The 9,650-nt window shown below is 43.3% G+C and overlaps 1 long non-coding RNA gene across 1 annotated transcript; it reads right to left on the bottom strand.

Annotated features, from left to right (window-relative positions):
- Positions 1-3,832: 3,832 nt before the first annotated feature.
- Positions 3,833-8,286, bottom strand: LOC136529785 (uncharacterized). Its single transcript, XR_010777415.1, has 3 exons — positions 7,553-8,286; positions 6,662-6,752; positions 3,833-4,084 (listed from the first exon to the last, which is right to left on the bottom strand). It is a non-coding gene; the product is annotated as an uncharacterized lncRNA (long non-coding RNA).
- Positions 8,287-9,650: the final 1,364 nt, after the last annotated feature.

Consider the following 9,650-nt stretch of genomic DNA (forward strand, 5'->3'; position numbering starts at 1 on the left):
TTCAAAAGATCGGGCCTAGTCTATATCAAGTGGTATCAGAGACCTTATTGCCCGTTAGGTATAACTTTGTTTCCCCTTTAGATTGTTACTGCTTTTGCATTACCTATAGTCCACAAAAAGCAAACAAAATATACACCGCCATATATTTCCTGTCCTATAGCCTCATTGTGCCGTGCAATTTCATCTCTGTTTCGCATTGTTGAGTTTGTGCCCTAGGTCAAGTTCTGGTTGCTAGTGTTAGATTGTTTTTTAGTCCAATTTGTATTTTTCCCTTTGTTTTTCATCATAATCCGTGAACACCTTCAAGTCTTGCTGTGATTCCTTTGTATTCATCAAACCCTAGTCAACATCATCTTATTTGTTACACTTGTCTTCACTGTTTCCATCAAATCCTTACTGTCGTGACCAATTTTGCGCGTATTGTTCCCGTTTTGTCCTCTAATTCAGAGTGCGTTCATAAAACTAGTCTAGTTTTCGCATACGAACTCAGATTTTGACGTTCCATATATCAAAATCGATCAGAACAAATTTTTGGATCCATCCATCCCTTGCTTTGCTAGGGTCAGAGATTTTTATTTTAGTCAAAAAGTGGTCACAAGATCCTCTTTTCGTGGTCACAAGGTTTTTGTCGATTTTGAGCACGTCTTCTGGAATTTCCACAGGCCGCATCTTTCACTTGTTTAAGCTCATATTTTCTATGGTTACTTCTTTTGTGCTCCTAAGTGAAGAAAAAATATCAAAAAAATAAAAGAAAAAGTCAAAGAATCCCAAAAAAACAACGACAACCCAAAAATAGAGAAAAAAGAGAGGGGCAAAAGTGAAACAATATCTAGAGAAGCACATAGAGAGCGCCATTTAAGCTGTGTTTGCGTGTGCTGATTTCTACCTTGTTCCTAATCATATTCCTACCACTTAATACATCTGGTACTTGGAACGTGAGTAGGCCAGCAACTAAGACAAGTACTTGGGATACTTATTCAGCTTTACTATTCAGTTGCGAATTTTGCTATTCCTTACTACTATATTGTGCCTGTCCAAGCTCCACTTTCTTCTAACCAAGTACAGGTTCGCCTTGCAACTGTTACACTCAAGCTACAACAGTATCACAGTCACCGACCGATTATACCGCCTGTTGCTTTGGTAAGAACACTTGTAAGACCATGGTAAGATGCTTGAGAGTTGAGTGCCTTATTTTTCCTTGTCCACAACCTAAGTAGTTGGTAGGGATAATACTATTTATGTTGTCTTTTTCTTTCTACTAACCATGTCAGGAAAAGCCAGAGGCAGCGGCTAAGGGAACGAGGATGCACCTATAGATTTCAATGACTGTGTTTCTAAGAATGAGCTTCGTGTCGTTCTTGATGACAAGTTCAATAAGATCCTTCAACAAATCACCAATTTGGCCAAGAGGATTGAAGTTGTTGAACAACGACATCCTGAACCATGTCCTGAAGATAATGATGATGATCTCTTTGAGGAGGATGATGGCGACGTGGAGGCTGAAGCCAAAGCTCAACGACATGCTGAGGATGCACATAACCGTAATCGGTTGAACTTTAACCGACGTAGTATGGGAGGTAACAACCAAGGTAATAATGATCCTTTCTCTAAAACCAAGTTTAAGATATCTCCTTTTTCTGGTTCTACTGATCTTAAAGCATATTTAGATTGGGAGATGGCTGTAGATCAAAAATTTAGCTCCCATCAAATACCTGAAGAATATAGAGTTAGACTTGCTACTAGTGAGTTTACTAGTTTTGCTCTTTTCTGGTGGAATGATATTTGCAATAATGCTAATGCTAATGCTAATGCTAATGCTCAAATACCTCAAACCTGGACTGTACTTAAACGACGAATAAAATAGAGATTTGTTCCTCCATACTATCAGCGTGATCTGCGATTAAAACTACAACGTTTAAATCAAGGTAGTAAGATTATTGAGGAATATTATCAGGAGCTTTTAATTGGTCTAGCACGTAGTAACATACAAGAGGATGAAATGGATAAGTGTTCTAGATTTTTTGGAGGTTTGTGTCGTGAAATACAGGATGTTCTTGACTATAAAGAATGGACTAGATTTTCCCAATTATATCATTATGCTATTAAAGCTGAAAGGGAAGTACAGGAATGACAACCTAGGCAATCCACGACTCCATCCTCGACTCTATCCTTTCCTTCACGTCCAACCGAGGTGAGTAAATTTTCTAATGTGCAGACACCACCAGCGCCTATAAAGAAGAGTTCTCCTATCACACCTTCTTCCAGTGGATCTGCTACACCTTCCTCTAGTAGCTCTTCTAAAGTTGTGTGCCACCGCTATATGGGCATGGAACATATTGCTAAAGAATGCCCCAGCAAACGCGCATATATTGCTACTGATGATGGTGGATATGCTAGTGTTAGTGATGAAGAGAATGAATTTGCACTTGCAACTGATCTTTATGCAGATAAATTTATGGATAGTGCTGAAGATCCTGATGAGGTAATTGATAGTGTGGCATGCACTGTAGACTATAAATCAATCCTTGTTCAGCGTGTTTTGAGTACACAAGTTGAGCCAGTAGACAAGCTACAATGCCATAATTTGTTTCAAATGTTCCTCATTGTCAATAATTTTTGTGTTCATGCTATAATTGATGGAGGGAGCAGCAATAACTTGGTAAGTTCTGAGCTTGTCAAGACTCTTGGTTTATCTACACGTGCTCTTCCACATTCATACCATATTCAGTGGTTCAACAATAGTGGTAAGGCAAAGGTAACACAATCTGCTTGTGTGCATTTTTCTATCGGGTCATACCATGATTATGCTGATTTTGATGTTGTGCCTATGCAAGCTTGTTCACTTTTGTTAGGCCGCCCTTACCAATATGATAATAATGCTCTACATCATGGTAGGCAAAATAGATATACTTTTATAATTAAGGGAAAGACCATTGATTTACTTCCTTTAACTCCTGCTGAAATTGTGCAATATGAAAAGGAACTTGCTGAAAAGAAAAATAAAGGCCATGATAAAGACTTTAGCAAACCAACAAATGAACCATCAAGTAATATGAAAGAAGTTTTATTTGCTCTTAAATCTGTTCTTGCTGATCATGATGAACCTTGTTATGCTTTAACTTGTACATTGCCTATATGTCCACTTGGTCCTACTCCTAGTGCTATGCCTCTTGTTGGTACTAACCTTTTGTAGGAGAAGGAGGATGAATTTCCAACAGGGAAGCCACCATGGCAGCCGCCTTTGCGAAGGATGGGACGCCAAGATGAACGTCTTCTTCCAGAACCATCGTTGCTGTCATCCAATGGAGGAGATAATCTACTTCAGTTGAGGACGACTTCAATTCAAGAAAGGGAGGATGATGAGGACATCACTACTTTATCGCATACAAGCCAAGGAGAGGAGGAGGTCCAGCATGGGCGTCCAATTCATCTTTTTCATGGTGGAAGCCCAGTCCAACTGAAGTTGGAGCCCATCTCGGGTTTTAGGACCAGTCTGCCTTAAACTGGTCACCCAAGATGCATGAAAGACCTCTAGTCCTGGGTGGAGGCCCAACCTGGGACTATACCTTTAGTTCCGAGTTGGGCCTCCACCCGGGACTAGAGGCCTTTTAGTCCTAGTTGGTAGCCCAATCTAGGACTAAAAGGTCCAACACTATATACTCGTCGCTTCTCGCCTCTTCCTCCTTTGAATCGCTGCCACCAGAGAGATCTCTCGAGCGTCCGGATCTGCTACCCCGCTATTGGACACCACGCCACTCGCTCATCTAACATCGCCCTCGTCCTCGGCTCTACTGCGCGGGTCACACCCGATTTTAAGGACAAAATTGAATGCACAATATATGTATGTTAGGATCAATTTTTTATACATATATCGACTTCACTATAGTATCAAAATCAGAGTTGCTTACATAACAAAATATTATTACAAAATGACCCGTGGGTCTAAAAGAAAATCTCATAATCTTCCAGCAAAAATGGACACCATCTTCACAGGAAGATTAACCGGGGGTAGCACCAGCCTAGTACATGTCATCAGGGTCAAAGGCATCATCTTCCACGTACTCCTCCTCATCATCTCCAGCATCTGGGTGGGGTAGCAGGACAAAAAGGAAGGGTGAGTACATTGAAATGTATTCTGCAAGTGTAGGAAAAGTATGACATGAGGCTTAAAATAAGGATAGGCTAACTTCGTTTGACACCAGCACCTAAGTGACACACCTATTACCTTAATTTCCTTAGCACCTAATTACTATGTGAAATTTTGCCTTCTCCTCAGAGGACCAAACCACACTTGGATTCTATCCAAACACCACACTTGGATTCCATCTGACCTTCCAACTAAACTACCCGTTCCCTTACCAAGGGAACCACCCAACCACGAACTAGATCCATCTAATCACAAAGAAGTCCAAGCCCACTCTTGACTATGATCATGGCTAATATACTAGTTTTACACTCTACAGAGGTTGCACACTTTCACCATGAGTCATGTTTTCCCCATCACGCTTCACACTACTATTGACGGTCACAAACATCAATTATAAACCATCAACATAACATGCATATATACTTAGGCCCATCACCAAACATAGGTCTAGGGGTTTAAACTAATAAATTTCATGAGTTTTGGTGAATCTATATTTTCAGTAGGGTTTAATTAGAAAATCATCAAGGATGACCTATTCGACAAAGCAAATCATATTTATCCGCAATGAAACCGACGCGAGAAGACTCTAGAACACTTCGAAAGGCAACCCACCAAAACAGACTCCGATGGGCTATAGGTCGGCCCCACATGTAGGCAGGTCAGCCTATGGGTCCCACCAGTCAGCCTCCGCTTCGAAAGTCAGTTCCCCACCACCATTTAGATCCAATCTTCGTTGTTTATTCAAGTCGGTTGATCCGAGGACTCAGGATTGACGCTCTAGCCTATATATATCAGTCCCTACCCCCTCCCTTAGTAGATCCTCTAGAAACCCTAATTCATATCCAATGTTTTCCTAAATGGTAAACGGTCTTTACACGGTCGCCCTTCGTTTAGTGTTTAGGCTGTTTATACGGTGTTTAAACGAAGTTAAACGGTCTAAACGGTTTTGTACTTTTAAAAAAAAATAAATATAATTATATATGTGCATGTAAAAATCATGTATTCTAGCATTTATACATATTTATCCGAGTAAAAATTAATTATTTTGGTATGTATATATATTTATGCATGTGAAAAAACCAAATATAGATATTTATGCATGTAACATATCAAGTGTACACATTTATAAATATAATAAACTTAAGTATATAAATTTATCGATACAAAACTGAACTAGATTTACCTTGTGTTCGCCTAAACAGCCATTTAAACAGCTGTTTAGCCCATTTAATGTTGTTTATCTCCGTTCCGTTTAGGCCGTTTAGATCGTTTTCCCTGTTTTTTGACTGTTTAAACGGTCAACCATTTAATTTTCGTTTACCCCCTAAGCAAAACAGTTTACCACCATTTACTGTTTACTGGCCGTTTAATCCGTTTAGGTGAACACTGTTCATATCTCTGGGATCAGAGCCAGCTATCAAGAGAAGATTAGTCCTCAATAGGATCTAGTCTTATAAATAGAAATTATGAGATGGAGAGTGAGGGGAGAGTTTGGAGTAGGTGTCGGCCTATCGGTGCTCTCTCTACGGCTTATACCTTGGCAGATCCAAGATCTATCAGAGCTTACCTCTGAGATTTCTTTAGTAATCAACTTCTCATTCAAGTAAGCATCTTATTTATATTGTTCTTCAGGTTCATGACTCTTTTGAGTGCTTTATTCCTACACTAGATAGGCCTAGTTCAACAGTAGAAGACATTGCTTACTCAAGTTAGAATTAGAGAACCTCAGTTATCCTCTCTACGCTCCTGTTTATTCTAACCTTGTTATGACCCCTTGTTAAGTTAGATCATAGTTAGTCTCACACGTTTCCTTGTGGATACGATACTTAGAATACTTCTAGGTGAAAGCTACAGCAGTATCCGTGCACTTGCGGATCTTATCTGTGTGCATTAATAAATACCAACAACTACCTAGGTGCTTAGCGGGGGTCACACAACAAGGCCTTTACAAAGCCCCTCCAAGCCTATTCGACACCTTCTCTAAGGTTTCACCGTTAACAGTGGGTACCAACACCACTACAAAAGTCCTTTCTTGAGCCACAAAAACCGACCAGATGTAGCATAACTTGGAGGAACTAATTAATTAGCCAGGTCCAGCCCACCCAGCCTCATGGTTGTGCTGTTTTGTCGAGTTACTTGTCCATGAACCGGTCCTTATAATATAGAGCAGATACGAGCACCAACCCAAGGAACCCCATTATGTACCAAAACCAAATAACCATCATACCAATCCATCCATCGTGCTCGGATTCCCTAGTCACCATGTTGCTCAATAGATTACCATCCCATGTTTCATAGATCATTAATCAATATTTAAATTATAACCTTCGCATCCCAAGACTACAAGCTAAGCACGACTCTACCCATCCAAAACTCAGGTTACAAGGATGATATATCAAATCCAGTAAACCCTAACATGGGATTCAAATTAAGACTCTACATGCAACTAATAGTCTAACTACTCTAATTCAAAATAAAATAAATGTAGGAGCAAGTATGGTCAAGGACACTTGCCTTTGAAGTGGGTTTGCTCAGGGATATCGAGCTCCTGATCTAGGAAGTTCTCGCACTCAGCACCTTCTGCTGATAATACAACAAACATGGCCTACAAAACATAATAAGAACAGTACACCGGATAGTGGAAAACATGATATAAAGTTTACTAACGCTAAGTTCTCGTCGATATGAACTCGTGAGCGGAAGAAACACCTAAAACGGAGCTATGGTTTGAAAGTTAGGGGCTTTTGAAATTGGATGGCATTTAAGTGCGAAATCATTTTCGGATTTTAAATAAATAATAAAACTGAAAAAGAAATTATCTCTGGACTGTGGGTTCTATTATTTAGAAGTACAGGGGCTAGATTAGAAAAACGGCAAGACTCTTGAAACAGTAGACAGATAAAGGAAAAGAGGAGGGGCTCGAACGCAAAGTGCGCGTGCACTATGCTGCGGACTGGGTCCATGGTCCGCAGACTGGTGGTGGAGTGTGATGCTGGTCTACCATGGACCAGGTCCATGATGATGGGTATGTTTTGGTGTATTTCTATTATATTTCTTGAATTGTTTTCGTAAAGGAAAACGGCTGTATAAGCGTATGTATGATGTCATCGTGAGGCGACAAGCTAACAAGAAGCAAGGCACAGCACGCAGAGCGCTCGGCGCTTGGCCGACGTATGCTTCATGCGGTGCGGCCTTCGTGTGCGCGCGCTGGGAGGAGCGCAGGCACGAGGCTGGTGCAGGTGCTCGTGGCTGGCCTCAACGCCCGGGACCGGAGGTCGTTGGTGGGCACCAGGACACGGCGGCTCCATGGCCAGGCGCGGCGGGATTTTGCCGGCGCGAGCTCGGGATTCAGGCTAGAGGCTACGGGCGACGGCAAAAGCGGGATAAAAAGATAGCGGAGCTCACCGCGCCGCCGATGATGGAGCTCACGACGATCGCTGCTAAACGAAGAGGGAGGGAGCCGGTCAGGGGCGGACTGTGGCGGTCGAGGGCTCCGGTGATCTCTTGAAAACACCACAACGCCACGGATTTCTGCTGAGAAGTACCAGGGCGTAAGCGGAAAGGCGAGACGAGGCCAACAGAGGAGAAGATAGGGGCGGAGATAGTCTAACCGCGGAGAACGACGACGGCGAACAGAGCTCGGCAATGGCTCCGGCGGCGGCGGCGCTTGGTGGAGGTGCTAGAGCGGGAGCGGGTAGTTGCGGGTGCACGCAAGGCCTATAGGCCACTGATATTGGCAAAGGAGGGAGCGGAGAGGGAGTTCGGCACGCCGGCCGTCAATGGCGGGCACGATTCGCGCGCGCGGGACGTATCGAGGAGGACCGGGGCGGGGAAAAATGAGGGGACGAGGGTGGAGCGAGGCCTGGCACGGCTTGGTCCGCAGCGGCCTGGTCCTCTCGCGGCTCCGTCTGCGCGGGCTCAGTCGCCCGGGGCGCTCGGTCGCGCGGCAACGGCGGAGGCGGGGGCGACCGAAGGTAAGGGATGACGGCTGACAGGTGGGCCCGTTCTGGCAGCGGCACAAGGCGGGCGCGGCGCGGGCTTGAGCTGCTGCGCTAGTGGGCCGAGGCCCAGAGAAGGAGAGGGAGACGGCGGGAGGCGGAATGGGCTCCGCCCAAGTGAGGAAGGGACAGGAACGCGCGGAAATAGGGAGGTGGGCTGGGCCGACTGGGGAGAGGATAGAGATCTTTTCCTTTTTCATTTTCTTTTGTAATTCATTTCAACATCAAATTAATTTGCTTTTTGAACCAAATAAATTCTGAAATTCATTTTTGGAATATTTATGAGTTTTGTAAATAAAACTTTGCACTTATTTCTAGCTATACTTTTGAGTATTTTATTTATTTTATAAATAGAGCAAAACCCGATTTCAAACCTAGACCTGAAATAAAATAATTATTTTTCACCCAATAAAAATTATGCAAGCGGCATGAATGCAACACAAATAAAATTAAAATTATAATATATTATTTTCCCTCCACTATTATATGGCCATAATCTAAATTTAGATTCTAATAAATTTTAGGAAATTGAAATTTTTAAAAACTAGGGTGTTACAGCGCGCGGCCTCGCCCCCTCCCTCGTCTCGATCCTACCAGCCTCGCCCTCATCCTCTCTCCCCGACACGCGCGGCGGCGTCCTCGTCCTCATCTCCGGCAGCCGGCCTCGACCTCGTCCTCGGCTCCGACGCGCGCGGCCTCGCCCTCGCCCTCGTCTCGCACTAGCTGGCCTCGTCCTCGTTCTCTCTCCCTAGCGCGTGCGGCGGCACCCTCGTCCTTGCCTCCGATGCCGACCAACCTCGCCCTTGTCCTCAGCTCCGACAGCGTGCTCATCCTCGTCTCCGATAGCTGGCCTCGGCCTCGGCCTCGGCTCCAGCGTGCGCACCCTCGCCCTCGTCTCGTCTCCTGCGGCGGTCGACCTCGTCCTCATCTCCACCAGCACCTCCCGCCTTGATCCTCGATCATCTCCGACCTCGCCCTCGCTTGCTGCTACCATCAGGTCCACCTCGCCTCATCCCTTCCTATGCTGTGTGAAACTGAGCACAACCCTAACTTAAGCTAATTTGCTTGGCTAGTTATTTGTATTCAATCTCATTTAGCTTGTAATTGTTTTAGTGATATATTTTGATCTAATTTGACTTGTGTGCGATATGTATTTTGGTATACGAAAAATATTGACTTAGTGACATATTTGAATTTTGATATTTTGTATACATATATAGGGAAATTCTAATGAATATATGAATTTTAGTGTATGAATTCATATATTGACTCTAGTGATATGAATTTTTATATATTAATTTTAGTGAGAAGAGATGGCTAGACGTCTCCCTGAACCGATTGTCCTGAGTTGGGGCTATTGTATTGCTTGGGGATTCGAACCAAGTTTGTGGGCCATACCGTTCAATCATCCTAGCATAGTAAGCAACGATATATATTTTAATCCATTAAAATGTCTTAAATATGCTTATACACAATATATTTTTCTGATATGTATATATTCGTGT

Source organism: Miscanthus floridulus, chromosome 19, assembly GCF_019320115.1.
Source record: "Miscanthus floridulus cultivar M001 chromosome 19, ASM1932011v1, whole genome shotgun sequence".
In the NCBI taxonomy this organism is placed as follows: domain Eukaryota; kingdom Viridiplantae; phylum Streptophyta; class Magnoliopsida; order Poales; family Poaceae; genus Miscanthus; species Miscanthus floridulus.